The 13,897-nt window shown below is 36.9% G+C and overlaps 1 protein-coding gene across 7 annotated transcripts in view; it reads right to left on the bottom strand.

Moving 5' to 3' along the window:
* The window catches only part of Mapkap1 (MAPK associated protein 1), a 231,631-nt gene that overhangs the window by 216,731 nt on the left and 1,003 nt on the right, over positions 1–13,897 (bottom strand). The window lies entirely within an intron of this gene.

Here is a 13,897-nt window from a genome sequence, read left to right as displayed (position 1 = left end):
TTTTTTAAAAAAAAAAAAAAAAAAAAAAAATTTATTTTTTGTAGTTGTAGTTGGACACAATAACTTTATTTTATTTATTTATATGTGGTGCTAAGGATTGAACCCAGGGCCTTGCACGTGCGAGGCGAGACTCTACCACTGAGCCATAACCCCAGCCCTCCGTTCCTTCTTTTCTTATATCACAATGTTGATGCCCACTCACGCTCTTCAAATATACTTTCACACAACCCTATAAATAATCTATTAAATCAAATATATAAGAAGAGACAAGTCGTAACAAGGTAAACATACTGGAAAGTGTGTTTGGAACAACCAAAATGTAGCTTATTAACTAAAGCACCTGGCATACACCCAAGAGATTTCATCCACTATGAACATTTTGAACTAATGCTAGCCCAACTCCCCCCCACTAAAATACAGTCCACTTAATAAATAAAACATTTGCCTAAAATAAAGTATAGGAGATAGAAATTTATATCAGGAGCTATAGAGATAGTACTGTAAGGGAAAGATGAAAGAATAAATTTATAGTATCAAAAAGCAAAGATTAACTCTTTTACCTTTTGCATAATGACTGTAGGACTGAAAAGTGACACTCGAATATTAGTATCCTCCCTGGTTCACCTGAAACAAAATTAGTTGCTAATACTGTACATTTTGGGGTCAAATTGGAAAATAAGACTTATGAACCCCATATCTATAACATAATCAAACACACAATCTTGAACTCAAAATTATGAAGTATAGAGAATATCCAAGTCAGGAGCCATTTTTCTTATTCTTATAGTGCTGGGGCTTAAACCCAAGGGTCTTATACATGTTAGGCAAGCACCCAACCACTGAACTACATCCCCAGCTCCCTATCAGGAGCCCTGACTCTTTTCTATGATTCTTATAAGCATTTAATTATCAACCCTGTGCATCCTACCTCTATCTCTAGATCTCAACCACTTCTCTTCCTCTCAATAATCTAATGCAAGCCACAATCACTCACCATGGCTATAATGGTTGTTTCCTAATTTATCTTAAAAACTTCCCAAACTCCATAATATGACTGAACTTTGCCTACCTCTATGCAGTCCCATTTCCAACTCGCCCTTCTAGTTCTTTCTACTCCAACCATACTGAATTTTGTTCTCTTTTTTTGTTGTTTGTTATTCTCCTTTTGGTGGTACTGGGGACTGAATGTGCTAGGCAAGCGCTCTACCAACAGCTACATCCCCAGCCCTAACTGTTCTCTTCAAGCCTTGAACATCATTCTCCCTCCTCCTCTTCTTCCTTCTTCCTTCCTTCCTTCTTTTCTTTTCTTTTCTTTTTCTCCTCCTCCTCCTCCTCCAATATTTTTAGTTGCCAATGGATTTTTTTCACTTTATTTGTTTATTCATATGTGGTGCTGAGGATTGAACCCAGGGCCTCACACATGATAGGCAAATGCTCTACCACTGAGCCACAAACCCAGTCCTAACATATGAAATATGAAATACTTCTTTATGAAAACATTCTGTGTCCTATCACCTGGTTTAGATTTTCCTTTCTCCTTTATCCTCCGATCCCAATTTAGGTATCACCTGTTTCAAGAAGATTTGACTTTACCAAGTCCAATGTAGGTATTCCTCCAAACTCATCTTGTCTCTCATTACCGTAGAAAGCTAGACCCTTACAGATTGCAAGTCCCATGAGAGCAGGAACTGTATCTATAGTTTTCATTGCTCAATTCCTAGAACTATACTTAGTTCTTAAAACAGACTTAGCAAATACTGACAGAATAAGTGAAAGATTATAATTAAGTAAAAAGTTAAAATGACTGAACAATTTTGTTTGTTTTTATGCAGTGCTGGGAACCAAACTCAGGGCCTCATGCATACTAGGCAAGTACTCTACCACTGAGCTATACATCCAGCCCTGCAAGTGAAAGATTTTGTATATATTATTTTCTTGATATATAATATATAGTTTTTAAGGGGCCTGGGGTTGAGGCTCAGGGGTGGAGCACTTGCCTCACACATGTGAGGCCCTGGGTTCAATCCTCAGCACCACATAAAAATAAATAAACAAGGGGCTGGAGTTGTGGCTCAGTGATAGAGCACTTGCCTAGCATGTGTGAAGTACTGGGTTCAATTCTCAGCATCACATATAAATATATTAGTAAACTAAAGGTCCATTAACAACTAAAATAAATAAACAAAATAAAAGTATTGTGTCCCTCTACAACTAAAAAAAAAAAAAACTTTAAATAGGTTTAAAACTTTAATTTTAAAGAAAATTATATATATATAAATGAAATGCAATTCTTCATAACATCTGTGGGGAAAAGGACTTGGGCATACATGCACTTTCTACAACCCTAACACTAATACCAAATACAATCAAAAGGAGTAAAGCTACTACCTCGGTGGGGCTGGTGTTCTTAGCATTGTTCCAAAACTTTCAATTTCCTTAAATGGAAAAGGTGAAAAAGGTATGTATAATCTGCCCCAATCCCACACAAAGGAATGCTAGACCCACTATAGAGAATGTGCTTACTCCAAATAGCTCACCAAGTGAAGGTTACTGTGAAATACTTCAAATTCCATAAGCACTTAGGACGGCAGAGTGCAGGAAAGGAATGTTCCAAGCACAGACTAATGGAATAAGGTATAAATGAAATAAAGCCTGATGCATGACTATCTAAGGAAGTCTAAGCTGAAGACTGAGTCTGTTTTTTTCTGAAATCATTAACCAAGATTCAGTTTGTAAAACAGATTTGAAATACCTAACGTATTTTATAAGTTCCACATATAAATCATAAAGATAACTAAAGAAATTAAAAATAAAATAACTTCCTTTACCTATTTTAAGATATATAAACCTCTAACATATTTCAGGCTCAGTTTTTACATTTTGGGATCTTTTTTACACCAACAATTTGAATTCGTATCATGTTATTGTCTATGTAAACAAGAACAGAAGTTATACCAACTTGAATTTTTATTATCATTTTGGGGATGCAATCCCTCTTTTAAATCTGTTCATATTTTAACTCAGCAACTTCAGTCATCAAAGCTTCATTAGCTTGTAAACAAACTGTTTCCCAGGTAAACTGAATTGCCCTACACAAGGATCTTAAGCAAATAAATAAGTACAAAACAGGCAGAGATTATAAATTCGGGCAGACAAATCTGTATCTAGCCCCACGCCGGTAAAGAGCATTCTATCAATATAGTGAAATGCTAATCTCCTAATTAACAACCTAATTAGGTAATTATGGCTTTGCAGAGGGATGCTGAAATGAAATATGACAACATGGTCACCTCTTTATATGGCACCTGTGGGCCTTTTCAGCTGTCATTGCAAAGAGTGCAATATCAATTTGAACAGATGACAAAGTGCTGTCATTTTTCATTCTGATAATATACAGAATGCTTTGGACAGAAGCAGTTTACAAAAGAAAAAATTCGCCTGGTATTTTCCTAATTCAAATATGCTCAAATACTTAAATTTTTTGCAGGTTTTTATACTGCTTATAAAAGAATTTCTGGGCACATTAAAAAAAAAACTTAACTGGTCACAATCCTCAATTGTACATGTGGAAACTATTTCAATTATGAAATACATGACAATTAGAGAAATGTATAAGGCAACAATTCATCATGACATTTTAATAATACAGTTATAAGAAAATTAAAAATCCAAACTAAAAATCTTCAAATTTTTTTCCTATAAAATAAAAAAGTGAGATAGAAATTCATACTTGTAAATTATGAATAAATTAAAATGAAGACCAAGCCTGAAGAATTACTGAGCAAAATCAGTTAGACCTCAAAAGTGACTTCAACCTTGCTTGATTTGCAAAAATAAGTGAATCTAACTTAGTAACTTGTCCTATTTCTTGTAAATGTATAAGAAAAAGAGAACTTAAGCTGAACCAGTCAAAAGTAACCCACAAATTTATCATATAATTCCCAATGGATAGATCAAATAAGGCAAAAAAACTCTACTATTATCACCAACCAAATATTTTCTTTGGTTTACTTCTATGTTCCTCCTATAATTACTTTCTCATTGCAATCCCATTGTGAACCACTTCTGGTTTAGAACTGATCACTTCATGAATCACTGTTTGCTCAAATAAATTCTTTAACATTTTTTGTGTCTCAGGTGACTTTTTTTTTTTTAACACAAATGATTTTCTACATCAAAAAAGCACTTCCCAATACATAAGTAATAAACTTACAAACAAGCTCTGTATACCAATGACCAACTTTGCTCTCAAGGAGATAGGACTGTACTCCCTCTGAAAATAAAGACAAAGCTATCCCAAGACTACTCTTAATCCCGGTGGTCACTGAAGCGGTGACGGTAGCACTGAAACACTGGTACCAACATAGATACAAGTCTTCTTCCATGATATTCTCTTAAATAGGGTTTTGTTTTGTTTTTGCAGGGGGATTATCCTGGAAATCTTAATATTATTTATGTTAAAACACGTGAAACTAACAGGATTGGGTGGCACATGCCAATAATCCCAGCTATTCAAAGGGAACTATAAACTCACAACAAGCCTGGGCAACATAGCAAGACCCTGTCTCAAAACAATAACAACAAATAATAATAATAATATAATAAATATATACGTAACCACATTCTAAGTGCAAAATGAGGTACACACTAGCTTAAAAATATAATCCATCTACAGCTTCAGAATCATCTGCATTAGGCTGGGGAGTTCTATCCAAAGCACCACCAAGAAAAAAAGAGAATCAACCATATTAGTGAAAACTATTGATCAAAATGATACTCACTGTCTCTAGTCATATCAAATTTAAACTAAAATTATTTCTTATTAAAAATGTTTTTCAAAAATATTTCTAAAGAAAAACAAACCTAAAATCTCAACACCTCTTCTTTCTATTCTTTGCATTTATGTTTGACATAATTGGGAACATATTTTACATAGTGTTATGTACACTTTTCACTGAATATTATGTGAGTAATTAATGTCACTAAAATTGTTCTAAAACATCTAAAATGACGGTACAGTATTTCCATTCTAGAGATTTTCCATAATCTCTGTAACCTTTGTTCTAAAAACTAAGATTGTTTCTAATTTTTGCTATTATAAATACTGCTGCAGTGAAGATTTTTGAACATGAATATCTTTCTACACCTGATTACTTCTTTAACAAAGATCCCTAGGAATGAATTTATAAACTCAAAGGCATACATGGATTCTTTTTAAAGCTTATATTTGATAAGTTTTACAAATTTACGTTCTCCCTAGTAATATATGAGTGACCATCTTAACACCAACCTTTGACAGCAGTATTAGGGACTTATTAAATCCTTAAAATTCATATCATAAGGTTATACCTATAATCAAACACTCTCACGACATAATAAATAACAATCTTCTGCATGAAGTTTAAATGAATGGGAGAATGGCCAGAGCTAACAATACCAAGACAAGGGCCAGTTCCAACATCTAAATCTAAAGCAGCATGAAAAGTGGCAAAAACACCAAATTTAGAGTGAAACAGTTTGGCATGGAGGCATGCACATGTAGTCCCAGCCCAAGGAGGCTGAGGTGGGAGGAGCACTTGAGCTCAGGAGATCCAGGCCAGCCTCAGCAACCATAGCAAGACCCAATCTCAAAACATAAAAACAACAGAGTCAAAAACAAAAGTTCAATGATGTGTCAAAATGCATTCTACTGTCATGTATAACTAACTAAAACAACAACAAAAAGGTTCAAATCGTAGCTTTGCCATTATTGGTAGCTCTATATCTTGAATTTCTTTACTTCACCTGGCTTCAGTTTCAGCAACAGAAACAGGGAATACATAATATCCCTTGTTCTAAAAACTTCAAAGGGTAGTCACAGGCACAGAAAAAAATAATATAAGCAACTGGAAGTGTCTGTTACTTAGTAGACTGATTCATTTAATAGCCTTTTTAAAAACATACTAAAACCCTTTTCTCAATAGTAGCTACTAGTTAGGTATATTGTAACTCACAAAGCACAATCAGAAATTAACAAGTCTAATTTCATGATCCAGACGTGAAATTGAGTCTCATTCCTTCATAACCACTACACAGTATTACTAATATCCCAAATGTCTTATGTCTCTGAATGTGGGTACCTGCATCTCTCCAGATGTATCATGGTACTCACTAGATACATATATAAATGGCTTCATTTAGTCCACACAAGTACAGCATGAGATTTACATTACTGTCACCATTTTACAGATTGTCCAGGTCCCACAGCTAATAACTGACACAGCCAGTATTCAAATGGTAGAGTGCTTGCCTAGCATGTGTGAGGCACTATGTTAAATTGTCAGCACCATATATAAGTAAATAAAGGTAAAAAAAAAAAAAAAGATTCAAGTCCAAGGACGGGGACTGTGGCTCAGGAGTAGAATGCTTGCCTAGCATGCATGAGGCCCTGGGTTCAAGCCCCAGTATCTCAAAAAAAAAAAAAAAAGGCTAGGGCTGTAGCTCAGCAGCTGAGCATTTGCCTAGCATGTGTGAGGCACTGGGTTCAATCCTTAGCACCATATAAAAATACACAAATAAAATAAAGGCATTCTGTCCATCTACAACTACAGAAAATTAAAAAAAAAAAAAAAAGATTCAGGTCTGAACCTGTTTTTTAATTAATCTCCTGTATGTCAGCAAGTAAACTTTACAGATTTACTTTGCTTTCAAAAGACAGTCCTTCAAGCAGTTTTCTACCAATTACTCTGCTAAAATAATACTTATTTATAATACAGTACCTAAAAATGGGTCCACAAGGAACAAAACATGCTATTTTTTTAATATCTGAATTTTTACACACCCCACTTTCTCTCCATTATGAATAGAAGCATATTCATAAATGTATACTCAAGTATGGGGTATTATGAATCTAACACTGCATATACTTAAGAGTAAATGCAACATTATATTCAATTTATTTTACAAGCGATTACTATAACTTAATTCCAATAGTTATTATAATGTCTTCTTGCTTTGTCCAGAATTTTAGGGTTTTAGTTTTGTAATGGCTTATCCCATTTTCTTTCAATTACTTAAAACTGTTTTCTACTTTTAGCTCAAATTTTGTGTTTCCTATATTAAATCTATTTTCCCAATATATCTAGATGCTGCCAACTAGAGTTAATAAATCCTGAATGACTGCTCAGGATTTATTTTCTTCATTTTTATATTCTATGTTATTTCCTAATACAATAGAGTATGAGTGAAAACAAGTATCTAGAAGACTAGTATTTCTTCAATTTTCACCTTGTGGAAGCTGGGTATTAAAATAAAAATAAATTAAACTCTTGGGCTGTGAACTCCCTGACCATATTCCTCTCATTCAGCTGGGTGTCTCTATGATCCTTTCAATCTTAAATATTTATGAATGTATGTTTGTGTGTGACAAAGCACTGTAGAAAGCCTGTAGGCATTTGGGGAATGTCTGGCCCATCAAGGTCCTTCCCCAGAGAAAGTAAGGAACTAAGAATAGAAGAAAGAGCTGAGTAGTAACTCCCTACCTGCCATCAAGAGAGGAGGAAAAGGGCTGGGGCTGGGTCTCAGTGGTAGAGCGCTCACCTAGGACATGCAAGGCGAGGCGCTGGGTTCAATCCTCAGCACCACATAAAAGTAAGATAAAGATATTGTGTCCATCTACAACTGAAAAATAAATATTAAAAAAAAAAAAAAAAGAAAGAGAGAGAGAGAGAAGAGGAAAACCATCTGAGATTTCTCCACTGGGGTCTGCAGTCATCAGTTAAGTGACTTTAAGCATGTCAACTAGAATCAGTTTGGCATCCTGAAAAGACTTCAGCAAGGTTTGAATTTTGCTCCTCATTATTAACCAGAAGGGGAAAAAATTTCAAAGATTTTTAATTGACTTGACCAAAACCCAAGAGGTACCATTAGTGGTATTGCTATATTCAGAATTAAAGTCCTTCTCACCAGGCCTGGTGGCACACACCTATAATCCCAGTGGCTCTGGAGGATGAAGTAGGAGAATCACAAGTTCAAAGCCAGTCTCAGCAACTTAGCGAGGCCCTAAGCAACTCAGTGAGACCCTGTCTCTAAATTTAAAAAATACAAAAAAGGGCTGGAGATGTGGCTCAGTGGTTAAGTGCCCCTGAGTTTAATCCCCAATACAAAAAAAAAAAAAAAAAAAAGTTCTTCCAGTATACTGCACTTTCTACTAAATTCTAATTCGCTGGATGTCAGCATTCATCTAGAAAGATTATAATTAACCCCCTTTCCAATACCACCTATCTCATAAGATTATAAATGTTAAAGGAAATAAACAAATTAGATCTGGTAGCATCTAAAGTAATAAAAGCACCAAACGAAAGCACTGTAAGGTCATCTCATCACTGAACTCCATTCCTCCTGAAATTTAGCCTGATAATATAAAAATATCTTTTTAAAAAAAGCATTCATCCTTCTACTTCCTGAAAAATACCATTGCAAGTTACAATGCCCCCTTACTGGCAATCTACCAGACTTATGATCAATCATCACAACATTATGTTGTACCTCCTGATCTGAATGATGGGGAGGTACAGCAGCAAGCTAGGTGAGGTGGCACATGCAATCCCAACTACTCAGGAGGCTGAGCAGGAGGATCACAAATTCAAGGCCAATCTGGGCAATTTCACAAGATCCTGTCTCAAAAAAAAAAAAAAAAAAGAAATAAAAAAGGCTGGGATGTAGCCAAGTTGGTAGAGCACACTGGGTTTAATCCCCACTTCTGCAAAATGATAATAAAAAAAAATCAAATTTCAGCAGCCAGGTAGATCAAGAGTTTATAATCAGGCAGCCTACAATTGTACACAGCCTACAAATGTGTTATGGTTGAATCTTTCCACCTCTAAGTTTTCCCCCCAGGTTATTTTATTATAGCAACAGAAAGATAATATCATGCCCAATCATTTAAATGGCAAATTTTTAAACTAAGCACATTAAAATCCAGATTTTGTCTAGGCACAGTGGCGCATGCCTATAAACCTAATAGCTAGGCAGGTTGAGGAAGGAAGATCGCAAGGTCAAAGCCAGCCTCAACAATTTAGCAAAGCCCTAAAAACTTCAGCGAAACCCTCTCTCAAAACATAAAAAGGGCTGGGACTGGCTCAGTAGTTAAGTTCCTCTGGGTTCAATCCCTAGTACCCCCAAAATATAAAATATAAAATCCAGATTTCTAGCATCTTTCAAAAAAAAAAAAAATCAGAAAACCTAGGAAACTGGGCCTACTTATTCACATGGCAATAAGCCAATGGAGTTCCTCCCTCATCTTTCCAAATACTTGGGACAATGCACACCACCACACTTGGATACCTCTCAGCTGGGTATATGCTCTCCAGTTCACCAAGTCCCACCCTACTCATTATAATCCATAATGGATACAGGACTTCGGAGACTCCAGAGAAGATATTCAAAAGAAAACTAAGTTAATAAACACTTGTTTACTTTTTGGCCAGTTATTTCTCTTATCAACACACTTGGGTGTGACTTCTGGGTAACAGTCCCTAAGCCCTAAGCTACTCATGTTAAATGGGGATAATATCACCTACCTCACAGAATTATGAATATTAAAGGAAATAAGGCATAAAAAAAACATTCAATAATGCCTGAAATACAAAAGCCTGAGTAGTTTAGATCTGAAATGTCCCCAGGGGCTCACATGTTGAGTGCAGCAATGTTCAGAGGTGGAGCTTTTGGGAAGTGATAGGATCATGAGGGCTAAAACCTCATTAATGGATTAATCTACTGATGGATTCACAGATGAATGATCTGGGAAGTAGTGGAAACTGTAGGAAGTGGTACATAGTTGAAGGGAGTGGGTCCTACATGGCATTCCCTTGACTGTCTCTTGTCCCAGGCCCCTTCTTTTCTCTCCTTTTCTGCTTCCTGGCTACCATGGGATGAGCAGCTTCACTCCATTGCACCTTTCCGCCAAGATGTGCTGCCTTACCACAGACCCAGAAACAATGGAGCCAGCTGAGAGACTGAAACCTCTGAAATCAAGAGCCAAAATGTATCTTTCCACCTCTAAGTTTTTCCCCCCAGGTTATTTTATTATAGCAACAGAAAGATAATATCAGGCCCAATCATTATAAACTCCACACAAGCTGAAATGTGTTAACTTCTGAATCAAAACTTCTCAAAAACTTCAAACTTCACAGAAAACATGATGTTGGGGTATTTCCAACTGGGAAAAATGTGACAGAATTCCTTGTTGTATGGTAATCTGATATCTCTTGCTGTATACTTAACAATAAAGCTTATATATCAGAATAACAGATTTCCAGCAAACTCTCAGCATGAATCATACAAATCCACTGAACTACAACTTTTCAAATTGGCAAGAAGCCCCCCACCTTTACCACCAAAAAGAAAGAAATATATTTGAAGTGACATATTAGATGAATTTATTCAGTGTCAAGGCCACTTCCACTCCTCATTGGACCTACTGCCAAGCAGCAACTGGCTCACTAAAGCTAGGGCTCAAGGGCTGGCTCCTCTGAGACCTCTCCAGAGGATATCCCTCCACATCACAAAGAGCAACATAGTGCAGTCCCATAGAAGAGACAGTCCATAATACAGAAAGCAAGGCCTCTAGCTCAGTACCACCAGCTGTATAAACAAGGGTTTTGTTCTTTGGCTTTTTGGTACAGGGGATCAAACTTAGAGCCTTATATATGTCTAGCCCACACTCTACCACTAAGCCACATCCCTACCCCTCAAGGAAGTTAACCTCTTTGTGCCCTAGTTTCTCTAGTATACTAAAAATTCCTTTCCAAGTAGGAATAAATGAGATAAAGTATTTAACACAATGCCAAGACACAGTAAGTACTTGTTAGCTAACTCGTTATCAGTGTTTCTTTCTCCAGGTTCCACAGTACCCCACAGGAACTCTACCTTATTATCTATAGTACTTTACTAGTTCACCTGCGTACATGTCTTCCCCAAAGGAATGTCAACAATCTCAGGGTAGGGACCAGTTTTATTTCACTTTGTATCTCCAGAGTCTAATATTTTGCCTGGAGCTGTTGAATCAATCATAAATCCTCAAAGTATTTATTAACTGGAAAACTTATGAGTAGAGACTGGAATTTACCTATATTGCCTGGCACTCTAGCCCTCACTGACCCTGACCCCAATTTGATCTCCAGCCTGCAAAAAGAAGTAACAGCTTGCTTTACTCAGCTAGAAACTCATTCACCACTATAAAATCACATCACATGCATTATATCTTTGCATCTTACAGCTGTTATTTTGGAGGTAACTTATCATATATGGGCTGAGAATCCCTTACTCAAATGTTTGAGATCAGAAGCGTTTCAGAGTGTAGATTTTTTCCAGATATTGGTATATCTGTATAAACTTCATGGGTGCACATTGCTAATTCAAAAGTCCAAAATCTGAAATGCTCCAAAACTGCAGCTCATCTGTATAGACTTCATGAATGAGCATTGCTAATTCAAAAGTCCAAAATCTGAAATACTCCAAAACTGCAGCTTTAAAAGTTTCAGATTTTGGAGCATTTTGGATTTTGGATGAGGAATGTTCAAACTGTGATAGGCCCTTTATCTGAACTAGCTTATTAAATATTCACAGTGTTTCTTGAGGTCAATATTGTCTTCTATTTCAACCCCTGGATGAGGAAAATGATACTTAAAGAAATTTGCCAAAATGTATGAAATATGATATGTCAAGAGCTTTGTAATGTTTTGAACAACCAATAAAAAAAAAAGAAAAAGAAAAAGAAATTTGCCAAAGTTCATATACATAGTAAAAAGATCAGGAATGGAACCAGAAGTCCATGCTTATTCTCTACAAACTATTTTCCTTGCTCATATTCAAAATTGAACTGGCCCAGGTATGGTCTCTTTGCCTGGGAAGATTAGTCTTATTTACCTTTAAAGAATTCTCAGGGCTGGGGTTGTAGCTCAGTGGTAAAACACTTGCCTAGCATGTGTAGGGAACTGGGTTCAATCCTCAGCACCACATAAAAATAAATAAAATAAAAGGGAATAAAAAGAATTTTCAGTGGGGCTGGGGTTATGGCTCAGCGGTAGAGCGCTCGCCTGGCATGGGCAGGGCCCTGGGTTCCATCCTCAGCACCACATATAAATAAATAAAGTTATCGTGTACAACTACAACTACAAAAAATAAATATTTAAAAAAAAAAAAAAAGAAGAATTTTCAGTACCATTCATTTAAACATTCTTATTTTCCTCCTGATCAGTTGCTTCATTAGGTACTTGCACAAAGAGGTATGGTGTGAGAAAGAAGACAGGTAATGGGAAAAGCACAGGTCTAGGCATCAGACAGACTTAGGTGTGAATATTGCCAGTCTCATAGCATCTGTGTGATTTATCCTGAGTCCTCCTATTCTGTAAATTGAAGTTAAAATGATTAAACAAGAAAGACTTATATGCGATATGTAACAGATACTAAGTTTATCTCACATTCTGGAGCATTCCTTAGCCATATCCCACCTCACAGAAGTTAACGTCCTACACTACCATAACACAAAAGGAACTTTCATACTGTATATTTATCACTGTTGGAATTACTAATTTCCTTCCCTTTCTCACTAAATTGAGTTTCCTGTGCACAAAGCTGACTCTTCTTTAAATTGCCTACTACTGCCATACTTTCTCAGTAAATATTTGTTAAATGAAATAACTGTGAATAAGTAGTGATTATGGGATTCTAAATGAGAAATAACTTCCACCTGGGGCTGTCTAAATTGACTGAAGGAGGCCAACCTCAACCAGGCCATGGATAGCATCTCAATAAGTAGAAAAGCTTCTAGGCAGAGCAGGGAGAATGTCCCACCAAAAACAAATGACACGGAAAAAACAAAGGTGATTTGAGAGTCTACAGTAATGGATTATATTGGGGATCTTTTCAGGCCTAACTGGAAAGAAAGCCAAGAGCCAGATCAGGAGTGTAGAGGAACGTGAGTGCAACCTGGCACACACAGTAGTTAAGTATGAGCACACAGATGAATGGAAAAAGTCCCCCACAGACCCAGGAAGCCTGCAGGTAGAAAAGAAAAAAAAAACGCTAGAAAAGAAAAAAACAAGTACGAATTTATCGAGAACTCTTTCTATATTTACTATATTTACTATCAAGAACTCTTTCTATATTTACTAAGCACCTTGTGTGGGATCACAGAACATGAGGGATCCACCCTTTGGGCTAGTCAAAATAAGAATGTCGACTTCAATGTGCCTGTCCGTTTGACCATTCAAAAAAAAAAAAAGTTTTCAACTTTGCTTCTTTTGGTTTACAATGTGGTGTTTTGCACAATGCCAGATACTATAATGGCTTCCAAAATAACTTGCATTCATTCAGATTGAAGTTTTTACCTATTTCAGAGCCAATTTGGGAATCTAGTTAAAGTTAAGCTGTTGAAGCTATATATTTTTTTTCTTTCCTCCACACTTAAACACTTCTTGCCACTCCCACAAACCAGAAAAGTGAACTCAAGTTCGAGCGGCACTTAAGGGAGAAAAAGTCTGCAGACTGTCTCTTATTCTCTAAGTGGGAGGAGGGGCACTAGGAAACAGGCACTACACAGGCAATGCCTTAAAAACTGGATTTCACCGTATGAACACCAGGGCACCTACATGTTGCCGAGTAGAGGGCCAGAGTGCTGGAGCCAACTGCACACACGCCCCCGCCCCGACACTACCTGTCCTCCAGCTTCTCCCCTAAATCACACGCCCGGCTGGCAGGCTCAGGGCAGCCTCGACTTAGGGGAAGGGCCAGGAAACGGTTGCTCCCAGGCCACCAGAGCAAGGGCTGACAGACGGCCCGCCAGGCAGCGCCGAGAGGCGGAGTGAGTGGGCCGCCAGATCCCGCGCGTGGGCGAGCTGGCTGGCTGGCGGGCGAG

The sequence above is a fragment of the Marmota marmota genome, unplaced genomic scaffold (assembly GCF_001458135.2).
Source record: "Marmota marmota marmota unplaced genomic scaffold, marMar, whole genome shotgun sequence".
Taxonomy (NCBI): domain Eukaryota; kingdom Metazoa; phylum Chordata; class Mammalia; order Rodentia; family Sciuridae; genus Marmota; species Marmota marmota.
This window is presented reverse-complemented; position numbering and strand designations above follow the sequence as displayed.